A 20,220-nucleotide genomic window follows, 5' to 3' on the forward strand; every position below is an offset into this window, starting at 1 on the left:
TTGTTATGAATCAGAAACATTCAGAGTCAGAAGGTCAGGTGAATTACACACAGGTTCCATGCAGAGAATTTACTAAAATCCTAAGACTAACCACCGAAATAAAAAATATTTTGCATTATCTCACACCTGCCTACCTTATCAGTCGCATTAGTTATCTATCACTGTGTCAGTGGCCCCCAAACAGCGACTTAGAAAACAACACGGTTTATGATGTCACTAGTTCTGTGGGTCAGAAATCTGTATATGACTAAGTTGGGCCCTCTGGCTCAGGGCTTTGCACAAGGCTGCAACCAAGTTATACAGGAGGCTGCGGTCAACTCAGGGCTGATCTTCCAAGTTCACTCACGCAGTTATTGGCAGGATTTAGCTCCTCGCTGGCTGTTGGCCAGAGCTTCTCTCAGTGTCTTGCCACAAGGGCTTCTCCATAGGGTAGCTTACAATATGGCAGCTTGCTTCAGCAGAACAAGCAAGTGATAAGGCAGAGACAGAGTGGGTGCAAGAGGGAAGTCTTTTATAACCTAATCTGAGAGGTGACATCCCATGGCTATCTTATCCTGTTTGTTAGAAATAAGTCATTAGGTCCAGCCCCAACTACAGGGGGTTGAGGAGGGAGAGTTTCAGAAGCGCCAGTCGGTGTTCTGTTTCATCACTCGCCTTCATGCTCAGGGTTTCTGACACAGGAGTCTACTTCCCCCCATGAATGAGCCCAGCTCCTTCCTACAACAGGGCCTTTGCTGGTGCAGTTCTGTCTGCTTGGCAGCTCTTGTCTTCCTCCCTGCCTAGTTCTATTCATTTTTCAGAATTCCTCTCCAGCCCCATTCTTGCAGAGAAGCCATCCTTGGCCTGCCTTCTCCTGCCACAGGAAGGAAGGGTGCTTGAAATGTTACTCACCCCAGCTCTGAATATGTGTGCCTTCCTGGCCAAGATACTTCTATCAACTGTGCTATTTCCTTCATTCACTTGTAATGGGTAGGGTTTTCAGTCTACAAACTCAGGTGTGGGATACACATAAAATCTGTATTTCTTTATTATGCCTAGGCTCAGTTTCTATTTTGAGTCTCTGATTAGCTGGGGTAGGTCTCAGCTCAGTCACAGTCTGCATTCCCTCCAGTCCCCAGCAATCACATCTATGCTTGGTGTGCACAGGTGATGGGAGGAAGGCCCCTGGTCACTGATGTCACCGTCAGTGGCATTTATCGCGCAGTCACTGGTCAATGCGGGTCCCCGTGGAGCGGTCCCTTTTCTTGTTTGTGAGTTAACTCAGATCAGGTGACTCTGTGACCTCTGTGACATTCTAGGGCTCCCAAGAGTCGTTGTATCACTTCTTATGCCTCACAGGATTGTGGTAAACTCTGTGAGATGTCTGAATTCCCGACCACCTGCGTGCCACGTGGACACTGCTGCCCTTGGGGGCTTTCCTTCCTCCCTGGGGGTCCTCCTTCCCTTCTGCTCAGAGATCCCGCGGGTTATTCCCCTGGGGCTTTGTCTTTGTCCCCCAACACGGCCTGGGGAGCAGAGCACACTGGCCTCTTTATGCAGGGCGGCGACTTTCTCATTCTCGCCCTCCTAGTCCTTTTCTGCACAGCCCAGGGGACATTTTTCTGGCCAGCAGGCAAGAGTGGAGCACCTTGCTCTGTGCATATCTTCCTCCAAATGTTTTTAACTAAGCCACGATTTCTGTCCAACCTCCTGAGAAGTTCCTCTTAAAAACCCAAAAGCAGACTCCTGACACCAGATGATAAGTGACTCCAGAGGGCATGGAGGCCCAGAGGAGACATCCCATCTGGGCCATCCAGACGGGAGGGGTGGGCCTTCGAGGACAGAGCTGAGCTGAAGAATGAGAGGAGTCAGATAAGCCGGAAGGGGCCATACCGCAGGGAAGAGCCTGGTTAAAGAGGGGCTGTGGAGATGGGCCTCTGAGTGGCTGCCGCCTGCTTGGACAGAGGAGAGTGCAGGCTGTGCCTTGGGGAGCAGCTATAGATAAGGCTGGAGAATCGAGCAGGATCTGGTAACAAAAGGTCTTGGATGTCAGGTCTAGACATTCGGATTTCTTCTTCAGAAAATGGAGATCCATGGGAGGACTTTTAAGCATGTGGCGGGCAAGGTGGCCAGCTTTGTGATTAGAGTGTTATCTCTGAGCCAGGGGGAGGACGGGCTGGAGTTAGAGGAGCAGGGAGGGGCTTGGCGCAGCCACCTTGACAAGAGAGGGCTGCAGTGCAGAGAGACTCAGTGAGCAGGGGACCGATCCCCTAGAGCCTGGAGGGCAGGGCCTCCCAGACTTGGTAAATGAGGGAGGTGGGGACGTAGAGCGCCAAGAGCTCAGCATGACTCCACAGCCTACGATGGCATCTTTTACCGAGCTGGCAAGACAAGGACCCCAAGTGAAAGTCTGGGGAGGGGGTGAGAGTGAGTTGGGTCTGAAGTCCAGTTTGGAGTCAGGATTCTGTTAGTAAGGGTGCTTCCCGACAGAGATCTCTAGAGCGGAGAAGTTTGTATCAGTCTGTCTTCACCTGCGCCTCTTCCTAGGATCACATGGAAGGTGTCTTGTTTTAGTTAAAGCCCTTCCCTTATAAAATGACTAAATTAACTCATTATTGACTTATTCCAACTGTTAGAGCTCTTACTCTATTAAGATACCATCATAGAAAAGAGAACCAAAGATAAAAATGTTAGAGTTTATAATCTAACATGGAGAACAGATCATTTTTAATATGACAGTGCAAAATAAGTGCTCCAGGGAACTGTATTCAATGTACTGTGATAAACCATCATAGAAAAGAATACGAAAAGGAATGTATATATATACGTATAAGTGAATCACTTTGCCATGCAGTAGAAACGCAACATTGAAAATCAACTATACTTTAATAAAATAAAATGCAAAAAAATGTGTATCAGAGAGGCAGCCTCAGAACTCCAATAGTTTCTTGTAGTTGCTAGGGACCATGGTCAACTAGGATGTTTCAGCAGCGGCTGATTGTAAAATGCACTCTGGCCCAAATAAATAAAAAAACTAGGATTCACTGAAGAAGAGCGCTCCGGGGCTCGGACATCCCTGCAGGGACCCCTGCCTGCTTGCTTCTCCACCACCCTCTGCACTTCAGATCTTTGTACCCATTTCTCCTGATCGCACATGCGTGCTGCATCCTCAGCTCCACCGTTTCAGTGAAATAGAGCAATTTTCCCAGGAAATACGACATTTTCCTGGTTCCGCCAGTGTATTGACATTGGCACTTGAAAGGACAGTTGTCATCCCCGGGTGGACAAAGTGTGGTGTGTTCAGCAGCATTTTAGTAGGACTGTAAAACATTTGGGAGGTGATGGGGATATGAGGAGAGAGTTTAGCCTTTGAAGCCAAACAAACCTGCATCCTGGTCTCTCTGCAAGTGCTTGGTAGGGGTAGGTCACTTCCTCTCTCTGAATGTCTCTTTTAGCATCTCTAAAATGAAGAGAGTTGGGGACTGGAGAATGTGGGTGTTTGAGGAGATGACTTTTGTGAAGTGCCTGGTGCTCTTCCTGGCCCACAGGGGCTCTTTCCTTTGCTATGTGAGCATGCCTTCCCTCCCACCCACCTGCTCTGTACACTGAGAAGTTGCTGTTCTATCAAACAATCCATGCCCCGACACCCACACCAGGACCAAGTTCAATCCCGTAAAATGAACTGATCATGGTAGAATTTCATGCAGATGCTGAGGGAGAGAGTTGGGGGAGGGATTTGAGGTGGCAAGGGTAGGGAAAATACAGGTTGCTTGGCTAATATATGTACCATATGTATGTATATATATATATTTTTAAAAATCTGTTCACAGAGACTGTTCCAATGAATAGAGTCATGATTAGGAAGTAGGAGAATGACTTTGGTCTTCCCTGGTGCCTCAGATGGTAGAGAATATGAAAGGAATATGAAACATACCCCTGCAGATGTATGCAGTTGAGAAAGATCCCTGCAGTGCAGGAGACCTGAGTTTGATCCCTGGGTCGGGAAGATCCCCTTGAGAAGGGAATGGCAACACACTCGAGTATTCTTGCCTGGAGAATTTCATGGTCAGAGCAGCTTGGCAGGCTCCAGTCCATGGGGTTGCAAAGACTCAGACAGGACTGAGCGACTAATATTTTCACTGCCCCCCCACCCCGCCCCCAGGATGATTTCATTAAAAAAGTCTTAAAAACCACCTGTGTCATGTTAGGGTTCAAGCTACCAGAAATAGAACCTCCCCCGCTGTCAGATGCCTCTGTTTCGCTCATTCACCTAGCAAAGCTGTGAGTATGGAGCCTGCTTGCAGGGGGAGAGGGGCTGCCTGGGATGCCTGATGGGTCACTGCAGCCTGCCCTGGCCCCCTGCATGCAAGGTGGCCGCTGTCTTTAGACATTTGTATTTTCCTTTGTGTGGAAAGGTAATTATGGCCTCCATACCCGATGGCTATTACCATTTTGCATGGCCCTGAATAGAGGCAGAAATCTTTCATAAAATTCTTTTTTCTTTTTTCAGAGAACTTGTTGGGGGAGGGAGTTGTGGTGGGGATTTGAGTCTGTTTTCTAAGGTCTGCAGAAGCAAGGCTGGTACAAATGTAGCAACCTTTCAGGATTTGCAAAATGCTTAACTGTGCGCCATCAATTACTGCCAAATGCGGTTGTCATGCAAAGTAGCTTAATTGGCCCACAGGTGGGTTGAGTTTGAAACTCTTGGATTGTAGCAATGCAAGAGAGAGGAAAACAGATTTGACAGATCCAGGCTGGGGTTGTGCAGTTTACAGGAACACAGAGGGAAGACATCTGAGGACAGAATGGACCTTAAATGGAAAATGGTCAGGTCATAGAAAAATAGATCAATGGATGGATGTTAGCTGAGAGGGACCAAGGAAAAATACAGACATCAGGAGTTTGGGATTGTAATATTTAAAAAAGTGTAACCATGACCATACGGAAGATATTCCAGACAGACGCTATATACTGAGATGTCCAGGGACTGAAGATGACAATTCACTCTAAAGAGTTAGTCCACAGTGTAACTAAGACAGAGCTGGCTATAGACATAATCAGTTGGGTTGTGTCATCAAGGGAAAATACTTACTCATGGAGTCTAGAGTTAGGTTCAGTAATCAGATTCCCAGTTTTGAACTGCCACCCTCAGGAAACCAGATAACCTTGGTAAACTGCTGCTTTGGATCTCAGTTTCCTCATCTACAAAATGAATGCCCGTCATGGACAGCATGGAATGCTGTGAAAGACACGCCTGACGCACAGGTAGAGCGTGGCCCATGGTTGCAATTATAGTTTCACGTATCATGTTTTCAGCACTCTGTAACTGCAGTTGGTCATATCCTCTGTGCCCAGTCTGTGCTGGGAGCTAAGGATACAGGCTTGTTTATTTCATAAGCATTTGCTGAACAGCTACCATGTGCCAGGGCCTCCCTGGCGGCTCAGCAGTAAAGAATCTGCCTGCAGTGCGGGAGACCTGGGTTCGATCCCTGGGTTGGGAAGACCCTCTGGAGAAGGGAATGGCTACCCACTCCAGTATTCTTGCCTGGAGAATCCCATGGACAGGGGAGCCTGGCGGGCTACAGTCCATGGGGTCACAGGGCTGAACACAACTGAGTAGCTAACACTTTCACTTTCATTTACCACGTGCCTGGCAGACACTGCTGAGCCCCGAAAACGGACTTGGGTGGAAACAGACAAGACCCCTACCTACAAGGTGGCTCCAGGCTGGGGAGACAGACAGACATTCAAATAACAAAAATACCTGCCATGGAGAGGTCCTTGCTGAATACTAGAACTTCAAGGGGCTCCCGTCCAATGGACTCATCCCTGGGATTATCAGCCCCTTTTGCAGATGAGAAAACTGAAGCTTGGAAAGGTGAAGAGACTTGTCTAGGTCCCCACACCTCGTGACTGGCAGAGCCTCATGTATTATAGCACACAGACCAGCCTGACTCCAAAGTGTGGGATCTTTCTCAACCGCACACAGCTTCTGGGGTATGTTTCAAGTTTCTGGGTGAAGACACCAGGCCAAGGCAGAGTCGAGAACACGCATGGACACCAGAGGCATACAGCTTTCAGAGGCTCCGGTTTGGGCAGGATGTAACTTGCAGGCTACGGAAGAGGGCTTTGAGAAGAGCAGGCTCCTCCCGGCCGCGAGGGGTACTGGATGTCTCTTGGTTTGTGTGTGCGTGTTTGTGACCATACATGTGTGTCTCTGTTTCTGTGTGTGTGTGAATGTGTGCATGTTCGCGTGAGGACGGGAGGCAGACATGCTTGTGTGTAGGTGTATGTGTATTTGCGTATGTCTCCGTGTGACTGTGTGTCTCTGACTGTGTCTGTATTTAAGCATGTGTGTGTGTTTGAGTGACAGTGTGTGCCTGAGTTGGGGGTGTGTGGATAGCTGTGTGTCTGTGCATATGCATCTGTGTGCATCTCTCGATTGGCACGCGTGTCTTTGGAGACGTGTCTGTCAGTGTCTGTGTGTGCGAATGGCTCTGTGGGTGTGTGTGGGGTGAGCTGCCCCCCTTCCCCTGCGCAGGTGTTTCTGTGGAGCTAATCGAACTTGTCCTTCAGAACCAGGGAAACGACAGCGTCGGTGCCTTTAGCTTTATCTCCCAGCCTGCTGTTCTGTCAGAGGAAATTAGATTTGCTTGGCACAACCTGCTCCTTGTGAGGTCATTTTGGCTGCGGTCTGCACGTTCTGCTCTCCTAGGTATTTGTCTTTTGATTACTTGATGAATACGTCCCAGCCGACGTCGACATTAAGAGAACATGAGTTTAAGCTGAGGGGTAGTTTAAAATAAGAATCGTCCAAGGGTGTAACGTTAGCCGTCCGTCTTCTTTGCTGTGGACTTGGAAGCCATGATAAAGAAGATAGAGCTTTGGCTTTGGAATGGTAATGTTCAAGTCTTTGGTTGGCCCCTTATTTAAAAGCTGTGTGACCTTGGGGAGCACACTGTATCTCGCTGAGCCCAGGATTTTTTACATGCTAAGTTCAGAAGTTCTTTGGAGGAGCCAATATAATAAAAGATGAAAATGTTCTCAGAAATCCACAAAGTCCTTAAGTTCTCTGATATCAAGGCTAAGAGGCTGAGCAGGAAGTCTCCAGGCTCAGAGGTCAGGAAGGTGTATGTTTGGATCCTGGCTCAATTATTTTCCTAACACATGAACTTCAGCAAGTTGTGATGCCTCTCTGAGATTCAGATTGCTTCTCTGTTAAACAGGATATTATTTATAAGGCACTTAGCTAACTGCTAGCCACTATGAGGGGCCCCCAAACGAAAGCTATTACTATTTTGGCTGATACAACAAGGATGATGGGAATATGAATATCTGCCCACTTTCAAACTGTCTGTGAATGTAAGCAAGACACAGCCTCTGGGAGTGAGGGGGAAACCGACGATGTGATATAAGTGATTTACTATTATTTGTTTTTATGACTTCAAGACGCAGTGTCAGCAGAGTGTTCTTGGCATCGCCATTTCTGACCAGCAATTTGTGTTTCTTCTAGAACTCAGAGGCTGTTCTAATTGCAGAAAGGAGCTGAGAACGAGGTGACCTCCATCCCAGAGTGGTTCAGACCAACTGCTGGGGGCCAACTTCCCCACTTCTCCAGCCACATCCCTTCTACAGGATTCCCTCACTCCAGCAAGACTTCATCTCCCACCTGTTGCTTTGGCACATGCTGTTCCCTCCTTGGGAATAGCTCTCACCATCACCCTACCCCCAGATTGTCTGGGCTGGGCTCCAGGTGCCTCTGTTCAGGCTAAGACAGACGTCCCTGCCCCGTGTCCCCAGCCTACCCTGGATTCACCACACCATGTGTGATGCCCAGGGCCTTTCAATGGTCTGCTCTGTGTCTGGCTCTCTCTCAGCCAGTGCCCTCCAGGAGGGCAAGGACTGGGGACGACAAGGCCCTTAGTGGATGTTTGCAGAGTGAACCCATGGAGATCAGCTATTTTCTCTGATTTTCTATCCCTGCCTGTTTAGATGCACTGCCTTCAGATATCAATCTGTTCATCCAGACTCGCTTCTGACAACCATTTTGCTCAAAAACAGAGATCTTGGAGAGACTTACCTTGTCAGTTTGGTTTGGTTTAGAAGCAGGTTTATGTCTGCTGGACTGCTGGTCTTTAATAAGAGTGCCACGCAGGCCAGAGGACAAAAGTTGCCCAAGCTCTTGGCCAGCTTTCTCCGGTGTAGTAGGGCTAGCGTGGGGGTTTGTCATAAGGACCGTGGTCATCCACGTAGACCTGTGACGTCAGCTTTGGAGAGTGGTTGAGGACCTTGGTTCTGGAGCTGGACTACTTGGTTTCCAGCCTCAGAGATACTGAACCTCTTTGTACCTCAGTTTCCTCATCTGTGAAAAGGGGATACATAATAGTACATCATCTGCCTCACTGAGGTTTGGCCAACATTAAAGGAGCTCATCCAAGTAAAGCCCTTGACCCAGTGTCTGGTGTAAAGAGAGTGCTCAGTGGAGGTGAGCTAGCATTTCTGTTGAACTGCGTCTGTAACTCACGGAAACGCCAGCCCAGGCCTCCACTGTGACAGCTGCAGTGGGGCAGCGACTTCCCTTCTGCCAGAGCTGAGCTCCGGGAATTAGACATTGGACTTACTCCTTAATTCAGATGAGCTTTTGTGAACAGGAAGACATCATTTAAGAAGAGATATGAGATCTGTCTGTACCTGATGCGGTGTGAACCTTCCTCTTCCTCAGTGGGTGCCTGGTATGTGAGCTGGCCGCCTTGGTGGTTGGTCACCTGATGGCGTAAAGCAGTGCTCAGCAAACAATAGTCCTCAGGCCAAATCCGTCCCACAGTCTGTTTCTATAAATAAAGCTTTACTGAAACACAGTCACGACCATTCCCTTACACAATGCCTATGAGAGTTTTGCACCATAATGGCAGAGTTCGGTAGTTGTAACCAAGACCACAGGGCTTGCACAATCTACATAGTTTCTGTCTGGTCCTTTACAGAAAAGTTTGCCGACCCCCTGGTGTTAGATTGAAGTAGGATGAAAGCTGATTGAGCTCAACCAGAACACTGGGCACCATCCCATCTCTTGCTCTCCCTCAAGCCCTGGCATCAGACTGATCACCAAGGCCAGATTATTTTGCCCCACACTGTCTCATACATATGGCCCTCCATCTCTTCCTCAAATGCCACAGCCTTCGTTCAGCCCTCTCCCCACCCCTCTTGACTATCACACACAAGGGCCACCACCAGCCCATAAGGTGTCTGGGTGGATTAGATAAGGATATCTTCTGTGGGCAGGTGCAGCTCCACCTCGTCACTGGGCAGCAGGAGTGCCTCTTGGCTGGAAAACCCCCCGCCTAACACTGTTGATTATACTGGATCAACTGTAGCTCTTACACCTCTTGGTTCCATCTGTTGATTATAGTGTCTCCTGGTGTCCCTGTCCAGGCAGTCCTCCACACCAGAGCTAAAGTGATCCTTGTAACCAACTTGACCACTTCATGGCTTCCCCTGGCCCCCAGAACAGAGCCTGTGATGAACATGACATTCAAGGCCCTCCGTGCTTTGGTCTTGGCTAGTCTCCCTGTCCCATGGCTCAAAACCTGCTCAGTCCACATCACATCTGAGCCCTGTCAGGCAATTTGAGCCCCCCACCCCCCACCCCCCGCCACTGGCCACGAGACCTAGACTTCCACACTTGCTAATATTGTGGGCATCAGCACGGTCTTGTCCTTAGTGAAATACTCTGCTCTTCCTCTTACCCATCCAGAAAATTCCTAGTCATCCTTCAAATCCACTGCAAGTGTCTCCTCCCTGTTTCACACTCCCCAGTTCTCCCAAGCAGACCCGGATTCTCCTTCTGCAGTTCGATTCAACCATGGTCCATAGCCCATCAGTGGGTCAGGTTAGCGGGGCAGTGGACCTTGAGGAACGCTTCTTGAAAGGTGAGCTAGGGTGGAAAACGCGTAAGTGCATCACTCTTTGTCAGCTGTGGGTATAACACAGGATGAATAGCACAAGCCATGCTCAGATCTACGATTGATTAGCAATGGCCTTGGGCAAGTGGCTTCACCTTTCTGTGTCTCAATTCCCTCATTTGGAAAACAGTGAGAATGATAGCACTTCCTTTATGGCCTACCAGGAACACGAAGTCAGTATATTACTTAATATATGTTTATATATTATGTATAAATATATTTGTATGTTTGTACAACCGTACCTTGGAGATACAGCACATTTGGTTCCAGATCAATGCAATAAGGCAAATATTGTAACAAATCAAGTCACACAACTTTTTTGGTGTCCTGGTGCATATAAATTATGTTTACACTATAGTCTATTAAGTATGCAATAGCATTATTTCTAAGAAAACAATGTACATACCTTAATTAAAAAACAGTGCTATTGGAAAAATGGCACCCAGACTTGCTCAACACAGAGTTGCCACAAACTTTCAATTTATGAAAAACACAATATCTGTGAAGCACAATAAAGCAAAGGAAAGGCCTTATGGGTTTCCCTGGCGGCTCAGTAGTAAAGAATCTACCTGCAACGCAGGAAACGTGGATTAAATCCCTGGGTTGGGAGGATCCCCTGAAGGAGGAAATGGCAACCCACTCCAGTATTCTTGGCTGGAAAGTCCCACGGACAGGGGAGCCTGGTGGGCTACATTCCATGCGGTGTCAGAGTTGGACATGACTTAGCAACTGAACATGTACACACATACACATACATATTATATATACATATATATATACACACACATATATATGGTGCTAAGTCACTTCAGTTTTGTCTGACTCTTTTCGATCCTAGGGACTATAGCCCACCAGGCTCCTCTGTCCATGGGACTTTCCAGCCAAGAATCCTAGAGTGGCCAGTCCCTTCTCCAGGAGATCTTCCTGACCCAGAGATCAAATCCACGTCTCTTGTGTCTCCGGTCAGCAGGCAGCTTCTTTACCACTAGTGCCACCTGGGAAGCTCAACACAGATATAATACAGATATAGATGTAATAGAGATCTAATATATTATCTGCTTAGAAAGGTCCCCGGCCACACGTGGAATGCTATAAACATGTTAGCTAGTGTGTGTGTGTGCATGCGTATGACCGTGGTTTATGATGAGCCTTATCTGAAAGCCTGCGCTCTGGCTGAATCTATTTTGTCCTTATTAAAGCAATTATTTGACTATATTAAATTTTTTGGTATTCTTTTCTCTCTCCTTTCCTGGGAGGTGGTAGATGTGTCTTATTTATCTCTGCATTCCAAGCACCTAGCATCAGACTTACTCGATCAATGTGTGTGGGTTTTTTTTTTGTTGTTGTTGTTGTTTTTTAGCAAATGAGAAAATGAGGCCTAGGTGCAGAAGATGAAGCCCCCAGGGTTTCCTTACTGCAATAGCAGGGTCCAGAATCCTCCAGCCCCTCCCCAGCCTCCACCTTCTCCTGAGGGAAACATGCCAAGCCTGCCTGGGATTCAGGCAAATTTCTCAGGCTATCTGGTGTCCACGATGAGAATAGGTGAGCACATCTCACTGTCAGCAAGAAGGAGGAAGGCATGAGGGACCCTCGAGCAAGAAATGGAGCTTCCAGACTGATGCTGGGGAAAATGGAAACTGCAGCTGACCTAAGAGATTTCTGTAATGAGAGAAAACCAATTTAAATGCAAATAGCCCACAGCTAGTTGGGGAAAGATTCCACAATGCCTGCCGAGGACGGATGGGAGACAAACACAGCCCTCATCATGAGGCTGGTTCACCACTGGACAGGAGGGTCGCTTTATCTGTTTAGGATTAAAGTCTAAACTAGTGACCAAAGTCACATGCATTGCTGGCAGAATTTCCTGGTGCTCTGTTGTTCCTACTGAGAAATGGGGATCTCTAAGGGGGCCAGCTGTCAGCCACCACCATTTACTGAGGTCCTGGCAGGTGATAATTGCCTGGTACAGCGTAGAGGACAAAAGATATCCTGTAGATGGGCACTGCCTCTGAGGGGCCTGCAGCCTGGGGACCTTCAGACCCTAGTCAGTTCTGGAGCCATAATAACAACCAACATTTTACAAAGCATGTTATGTGCCAAGCCCATGGCTAAATGCTTGATATGATAGTAACTCACTAAATTCTCACAGTGACCCTTTGAGATACAGCCTATTATTATTTCCATTTTACAGATAAGCAAACTGAGGTTCTAAGACCCAGACAGGGTTCCAGAGCTCTGGCTCATATTCCCCTGATGTGCTGGGGAGAGACATGGAGTACATGTGCCCCAGTCTCTGCAGAGCAGAGATGCTCGAAGTCTGGACACCCTGGGACAGAGGCTGCCCCTGGTCTTGGCCTGGGACAGAAATCATAACCCTGATCAACAAAACAAGAGGTATGGGTTGCTCTGTCACTAACTGGCTATGTGACCTCAAGGGTCACTTTCCCTCTCTGGGCCTCATTTGCTTATATAAAATGAAGAAAGTAGTCTCAAATGATTTTAGGCTATAAAATTCTATTATTCTAGGACTCCCGCTACTCTCAGGAATAGCCATTGTCCAGCTGATAAAACACCTCCTTCACTCTCCTTTGTGGCCTGGGCCCTGCCCTCTACCCCTTCTGGCCCGTATCTGTTGCAGGGGAGCACTTTAATTTCCTCCTTTGGTTTCATAATTCAAGGACAGCACCATCTGCCACATTAAATCCACAGTTCCTGATAGCCTCCTTCTCAAAACAAGAGATGGATAAAGGCTTCATCTGGTTTATTTCATGGACAGAGAAGGAGCTGGCAAAACCAAGTGGGGACAGCTTTGGCTTTGCAAGCTGCATTAATCCCCTAATCTTCTGGGAGGGCCCCAGAGCCGGTTCTGTCATCTTCACCGCCTACTCTGGCCAAGTCACTGTGATGATGGTGATGAGAGATGGCATTTACTACAGCGTTTCTGAGTCAGGCATGTTCTCAAGTGTCTTGTGGGTTAATTTATTTTATCTCCACCACATCTCTGCAAGGAAGGAGCTAATAAACATAGCCCCACTTGACAGATACAGAAACTGAGTCGCAAGAGGCTTCAGAAACTTGCCAAAGGCTAGATGTGAACTGGCTGGGGAAATAAACAAATGCAAATACATCCCAAGATGGCCAGTCTGAGAAGGGCGGGGCTTCACAGCCCAGTGTTCTGACCTCTGCTCTTTGAGGAGGTGGAGCCACTCTCCTCTATGAAACATTCGCTCATCACGTTTTTGTGGAGCAGCCCACAGGGTGCCGGGTGATGCTTTCCAGGCTGGAAAGAAGGCCCACGGGGGCCCACTCTCCTAGGGCTGCCCCTTCTGTACAGGAGACGGGCCCCAAATAAGCAACTGAAAACACTGACACAGTCATTTTAGGAAAATACAAAAGGGGGCAAGATAGAGAGACACGGGTAGATGGGGAGAGAAGGCCTCCTGAGAACTTCTGAGCAGAGACACAGGCATTCAGCCTCACCCCTGGACTCCTCCACCTCAGCCCGAGGGGTGTGTGTGGCCTGATAGCTCTCTGTTGGAGGGTCTGTCAGGGGTCTGTCCTGTGCTTTATGAGGCATTTAGTAGCATCACTGGCCTCGAGCCGTAAGATGCTGGTGGCAGCCTGCTCTCTACTGTGACAGCTGACACTGTCCCCAGATGTCCCCAGATGTTCCTGGAGGACAAAATCTCCCCATGCAGAACTGCTGAGCTATGAGGTCAGCAAAGCAGACAAATGGGCAGAAGGGATAGCAAAGCAGGCTGAGTGCGTGAGAAGCAGAAAGAAGACTGGTTTGGCTCGAGGGCAGTGGCCCGGGGGGAAGGCGGGTGGGATCATCAGGGCAATGGGCTCTTTTAGAACTCTCTTGAAAGTCCTCAGTAGCATGCCTCTGTGCCAGGAAATGTGCATGCCGTGCCCAAGGACCCAGTGCACGCTCTAAGGGGGGCATGGCCAAGGTGCCATTAGCTGAAGGCAGACGTCAGCATGGGGCTGTCCATGGTCACAGAATAGAACAGGATATTCTGGACACAAGGCCAGCAGAGCTCCTTGGAAGGCAGTGAGCACAGTACAGGAAGGCCTTGGGCAGGCGGTGTCTGGACCGCCTCATGAGGAGGGATACAGGTGACTGAGGCCCTCACCTTTCCAGCATCCTGGCTATTCCATTGCCATTAGCAACCACCCTGCTCCCCAGGGCCCCATCACAAACTATTTTGGTGGATTTCTAATCATGGTAGCCACCCTAGCCTAGCCAAGACCTAGCCTTGGCTATCAAATTCTTTCTTACTGGAGTTAGAATATTGGGCAGAGAAACCCACGGGCAGAAGATGGCTTGAGTCAGTTTTTCTAATGGAAATGGAACAAGGCATGTTCTTTTGTTCTGGCATATTTTTTTACTCTCTCAGCTCCCTAAGAGACCATCATTTCTCTCTCTTCCAAGGCCTCCTAGTTTTTCAGCTTTTCCTTGTAATGCCCTTTCGATTGATGTATATCTATTTAATTTACCAGTGAGTTTCTGATGCTTGAAACCGCAATTAAAATAGAAATGGTGCATTGTGAAGAGGGAAAAGGGAGTGTGTATTTCTGATCCATTACACGCGGTACTTGACATTAAACAAGCTGTGTATCCTCCTCTCTCCTAGCTGCAACCAGGAGCTTCTCCAGGGCTGGGACCCTGGGTTTTCCTTTTCGAACCCACATCACTCAGCTCACAGCTGCCTTCTTCTTAATTTAGTTCTGGCTGTGCTGGGTCTTCATTGCTGCACTTGAGAAAGCATGGGCTTTCTCTAGTTGTAGCCAGCAGGGAGCCCCTCTTCATTGCTGTGTGTGGACTTCTCACTGCAGGGACTTCTCTAGGGCACCCAGGCTCAGTAGCTGTGGGTCGTGGGCTAGGTTGCCCTGCAGCACGCGGGATCTTGCTGCACCCGGTATCGAACCCATGTCCCTTACATTAGCAGGTGGGTTCTTTACCACTGAGCCACCAGGGAAGTCCTGGGGCTGCCTTCTTTTTGCACTCACCACGGCTGGTAATGACCTATTTCTTCGTGGGATAATTTGTTTACCATCTCCTCCCCCACTGTGCCGGAGGTCCCACGGAGAGAGAGCATGTGCAGTCCTAACACACAGGGTGACCGACCATCCTGATTGCCTTTGTCACATGGGTTTCCTGATTCTTGGTCTGCCAGTGCCAGAATCAGGAAAATCCTCAGCAAACTGAGACAGTGGTCACCCCACCACGGCAGGCATACAGGAAGTTTTCAATCACCATTCGTCCCTGACACTGACATGTTGAAAGGGACTGTAGAGGCATCCCAGCATAACAGAGATTCTTTTCTTCAATTACGTTTTTTCACACCTACTCTGTGCCAGGGAACCAGGTTGCCCGAAGCAGGAGATTCAAGGAAGGGGCGTTCCAGCAGCCAGAACTGCAAGTGCAGATTAGAACCAGACTGAGGAGGGGCTCCGGAGAAGGCAATGGCAGCCCACTCCAGTACTCTTGCCTGGAAAATCCCATGGATGGAGGAGCCTGGCAGGCTGAGTCGGATACAACTGAGTGACTTCACTTTCACTTTTCACTTTCATGCATTGGAGAAGGAAACGGCAACCCACTGTAATGTTCTTGCCTGGAGAATCCCAGGGACGGGGGAGCCTGGTGGACTGCCGTCTATGGGGTCACACAGAGTTGGACACAACTGAAGTGACTTAGCAGCAGCAGCAGAGGAGGGGCTCACATGTCAGGCTAAAGAAACTGAGTACACACAGGTGCGGCAGATTCCAAGCAATTTAGAAGCAGGGAGGAGACCTGGAAAGAGGAATCATTTAGGAGCGATGCCTCAGCAGCATTTACCAGGATCTCTAATGAAGGAGACTTTTGCAGGGGCTGCTGAATGAGGGGATGAAACCCGAAGTCATTTTGTCACTTCTTCCTAGGGTGTATTTCCTTTTTCATTCAAACACAGCCATCTGCTCAGTTCAACGTGCAGCAAATGCACCCCTCTGGAAACACACATTCATTCATGGCTATGTGGTGAATCCCACTTCTTTGCTTCTCATGGGACCTTAACTATTCCACGAGACCATCCTTGGGGTGGGTTTCACTCCTGCTGTTTGCAGGTGAAAAACATGGATGGGCAGCCAAGCACGCTTTGGGGGCCTGAAAAGCATCAGAGGAGAATATGTTTCTAATCCAGCTCCCTCATTTCAGAGAGGGCCTTCCCAGGTGGTGCAATGGTAAAGAATCTGCCTGCTAATGCAGGAGACTCAGGAGATGCGGGTTTGATTCTTGGGTCAAAAACATCTCCTGCAGTAGAAAATGGCAACCCATTCCAGTATTCTTGCCTAAAAAATTCCATGAACAGGGGAGCGTGGCAGGCTCCAGTCCATGGAATCACAAAGAATCAGATACAACTAAGCAAGAGCATGGCAGTGGCATTTCAGAGAGGGCTAAGAATCTTCCTAAAAAGACCTAACAAGCAAGAAGCAGAGAATGGGCTGTTCACTCCTTACCTTTCTGAATAAAGAACCGAACAGCATAGAAGGGAGCCCCTAGCAGGCAGGAGAAAGTTCTAGGAGGTGAACAGACGCAGAACTAAAAGACAGAATCAGGTGGTTAAAGAGTTTTTCCCTCTTTAAAGTCTTTCTCAGTCCTTATTCCACCAAGAAGACACTCACTGGGGCAATAACGTCTGTCACACCTCTCCAGATCTCCCATTTAAATGAACATCTAAAAGGCTTCATGAGCCTCAAGTCTTCAACAGGCGACCCTATTCCTGTAGAATTCAGCAATACTGCTTCATTTGCATAATATTTCTTTTTATGAGTAGCTTCTATTTGTGGCTTTCCATTTATAGTAATGAATATGCTTCCCTTGAGAATCAACATATTTTGAGCTTTAAATGTGAGACAAATTCAAGAAAAATAATGAGGGAAGAGAAGACCCAGTAGACCAGGGGTATACAGCTGTTGCACAATTATTGGTGGTCTTCAAACAACTGAAGCTTGAAAACAGGGGTGAAGGTCAGAGGTCATGTGATCCCAGGCTGCTCACCTGAGCAGGCTCCATTCATGTCATTCAGCAGATGTCAAGCCTGAAATGTAAAAAGTGGCTCCTTAAATGAATTAGAGACAGAGACCCTGGAAAATGTCAGAGGATTCTTCCCATGACCTTGAACAAATAAACCTCCTGAGATGCGAGAGAGTAGATCTACTGTTTAATTTGGCAAAGGACCTCCTGGTGGGTAAGGGGTCTCCTCTCTAAACAAAAGGTGGCTGGTGAATTTATATGATTCCTATGAAAAATCACTGAAACAGTGATCATGGCAGGCATGGTGGTAGAAAGGCAGTAGCAGCCTTATTGGCATCCTGTGTTAAGTTCTGTACTTCCGAAAGCTTCTCCCTTGATGCAAACTCCCTAAAACGCTGATGTTAACATTACCTGACATTCAAGGAGCACATTCTATGTGCTACGACCTCTTCAAAGTTCTCCATCCATTCATTTAATCCTAACATCAATGCTAGGAGACAAGTATTATTGCTCACATTTTGCAGATGAGAAAACTGAGGTCTTGAGAGGCTAAGCATCTCCACAAGGACGTAATCAGAAGAGGGTAGAAGCAGATTCAAGCCCAGGCAGTCTGGTTCTAGAGCCTGCCCCTAGCTATCACACTTCACAGAGGTGAACGAGTACAGGCTTTATCTTCATCTTAGAGATGATGACTCTGGGCTTGGAGGGGAGAATAATTAGCCTGAGATCACACAGCTAATGAATTGTGAAGTCAGCTAAACCACCTCCCAAGAGTAAGCAGCATTTTCCTGAAAGCAAGTCATTTCACTAATTAACAAATGTTTATGGAGCATCTACCCTATGGGCAAGACCCCTCTTCTTGCACACTCGTGCTCTTGCACTAGCCATGTACAATTGGGGCCATTGTTCCCTCCCTCCTCTCTCTCAGACAGGGGTAGGGTTCAGTAATCTCATGACTTCTTCCTGGGGCCTCTGGGTATCTGGATGCATCTAAGGCAGACCTAAGGGCCCCAGAGACCTCACTGTGTGACAGAATCAGCCAACCTGGGCAAAGGCTGTAGAAACTTTATTCTGGCCCCAGTTCTGACATTTTCTGCTAGAGTCTCTGCACCTTCCAAATGGTCTGACTTAACTCATGGGGTTATTGCAAAAATGCAATGGGATGATGGGCTAAAGACTTTTCTTCCTGTAAATGGCTCCATGTAAATGGTGGCCATTAGCTTGCTTTGCTCTCTGGTGCATGGTTTTTAAAAGAGAAATTATTGTTTGTCTCTAGTTGTCAAAGTCTGGGTGTTACAGAAAAACACACAGAAACAAAGAAAAAATTGTTCATTACCCCTCTACCCCTTGATGATCTCTATTAACCCACTGATGTATTTCCTTCTGGCTACAAAAATGTAAATGTGAATATAATCATTGCCTGACGAAATCCAGCAGTGTCCCCTTGCACTTAGAATAAAATCCAAACTCCCTGTAAACGCCTCACCTTGGCTTTCTGACTAGTTATCCTGCCTGTGCCTGCCTGTCCCCACCTCTTTTCTCCCTGTACCCACTACTCTTCCTTTATTTTCTTTTCTAATACTCCAGTTGCATTGTCCTTAAAGCCTTCCGCCCTCTGCCGGAAATGCTCCTCCCCGGATCCTCCCGACCAGACGTTTTTCAATACGCAGGAGGCAATCAAACCGCCAGTTCCTCGGATCATCCCTACCGGTCCCTCCCGCTGAACTAGCCCATCTTATATCTTCTTTATGGCACTGTACTACTCTCAGAATTACCTTGTTTATTTCTGAACATATTCCACATGTATGTCATGTGACTGCCTCCCAAACAATACACTCACCTCGTTGCCCTCCATCACCAAAGTGCTCAGAGTATTGCCTGGGACACAGCACCTTAGCTACTTAAACAGTGAATGGAGAGGGCGTGGGCCGCAGTGGGGCTGTGGGCACCCCGGGGCCACAGCCCACCTGGCCTCTGCCGCCTTGGGTGGACCCCGGGGGCCCGCCCGAGTGGGTGTCCCGCCCATGCGCGGAGCTCTGCTCTGACCCGCGTCGCGTGTCCTTGGCCGCGGGCCAGCCCCGCGCCGGCTGTGGATTCTCTGCGCTCGGAGCCACGGCCCCCGCAGCCCGCCGCCCGCCCGGACTCGGATGCGGGGCTGTGACCTGTCCCTGGCCTTCTAGTGGAGTTTCCTCAGGCGGGAACGTCTGTCTTCCTGCCTTACAGAGGAGCCCGCCCCACCAGCCAGCCCCTTCCCCTTCCCCGCCTGCCGGCCCCAGGATGGGCGAGATCGGGGAGAAGTCCACAGCTACACGCGGCACCGTCTGCCTCGAGTGCCTGCTCTTCACTTGCAGCTGCTGCTTCTGGCTGGCTGGCCTGGCCGTCTCGGCCGTGGGCATCTGGACGCTGGCCCTCTGGCGTGAGTGCATCAGCCGCTGGCCTGGGGCACCTGCCTGGCCACAGCCTGCATCCTGGTGGTGGCGGGTGCCATCGTCACTGTGACTGGGGTTCTGGGTTGCTGTGCCACCTTCAAGGAACAGAGGAACCTGCTACATCTGTACCGCATCCTTCCCCTTATTAACTCTGCTGGAGATCATCGCGGGAGTCTATGTCTACTCAGCGGCTGAACGCAGAGCTCAAGGAGAACCTGAAGGACACCGTGACCAAGGGCTACCACCAGCCGGGCCAGGAGGGCGTGAGCAGCGCTGTGGACAAGTTGCAGCAGGAGTTCCACTGTTGTGGCAGCAACAGCTCGCAGGCCTGGCAGGACAGTGAGCGCATCCGCTCGGGCCAGGCAGGTGGACATGTGGTCCCCGACAGCTGCTGCAAGACCATGGTTGCTGGCCGTGGGCGGTGGGACCACACCTCCAACATCTGCAGAGTCGGGGGCAGCTGCATCACCAAGCTGGAGACCCTCGTCCAGGAGCACCTGAGGATCAGCACGGCCATGGGTCTGGGCATCGCCTGTGTGCAGGTGTTTGGCGTGCTCTTCACGAGCTGCCACTACAAGAGCCTGAAGCTGGAGCGCTGTTGACTGTCTGTGGGCGCCAGCCCTCCGTGTGCACCGCAGCTTCTCGCGATGTGGTGACTACTGACACTCCTGACAGCCAGGCTGCTGTGGTCCAGGATGCGGCTCTGGCCCTCCCCTGCCGGGGAGACTGTGTTCTGGTGCCTAGGCCCCCCAGCGTGCCATCACCAGGACCTCTGGGGACCCCCAAACTCCAGAGGCAGCTTCAAGTGCCTTTAGCTGCACACCAAAGTCCCAAG

The 20,220-nt window shown here is 49.2% G+C and overlaps 1 pseudogene; it reads left to right on the top strand.

Moving 5' to 3' along the window:
- Positions 1 to 19,233: 19,233 nt before the first annotated feature.
- On the top strand, positions 19,234 to 19,987 carry LOC138421951 (CD151 antigen pseudogene; annotated as a pseudogene).
- The last annotated feature ends 233 nt before the right edge of the window (positions 19,988 to 20,220 follow it).

This window comes from Ovis canadensis, chromosome 16, assembly GCF_042477335.2.
Source record: "Ovis canadensis isolate MfBH-ARS-UI-01 breed Bighorn chromosome 16, ARS-UI_OviCan_v2, whole genome shotgun sequence".
Lineage (NCBI taxonomy): Eukaryota > Metazoa > Chordata > Mammalia > Artiodactyla > Bovidae > Ovis > Ovis canadensis.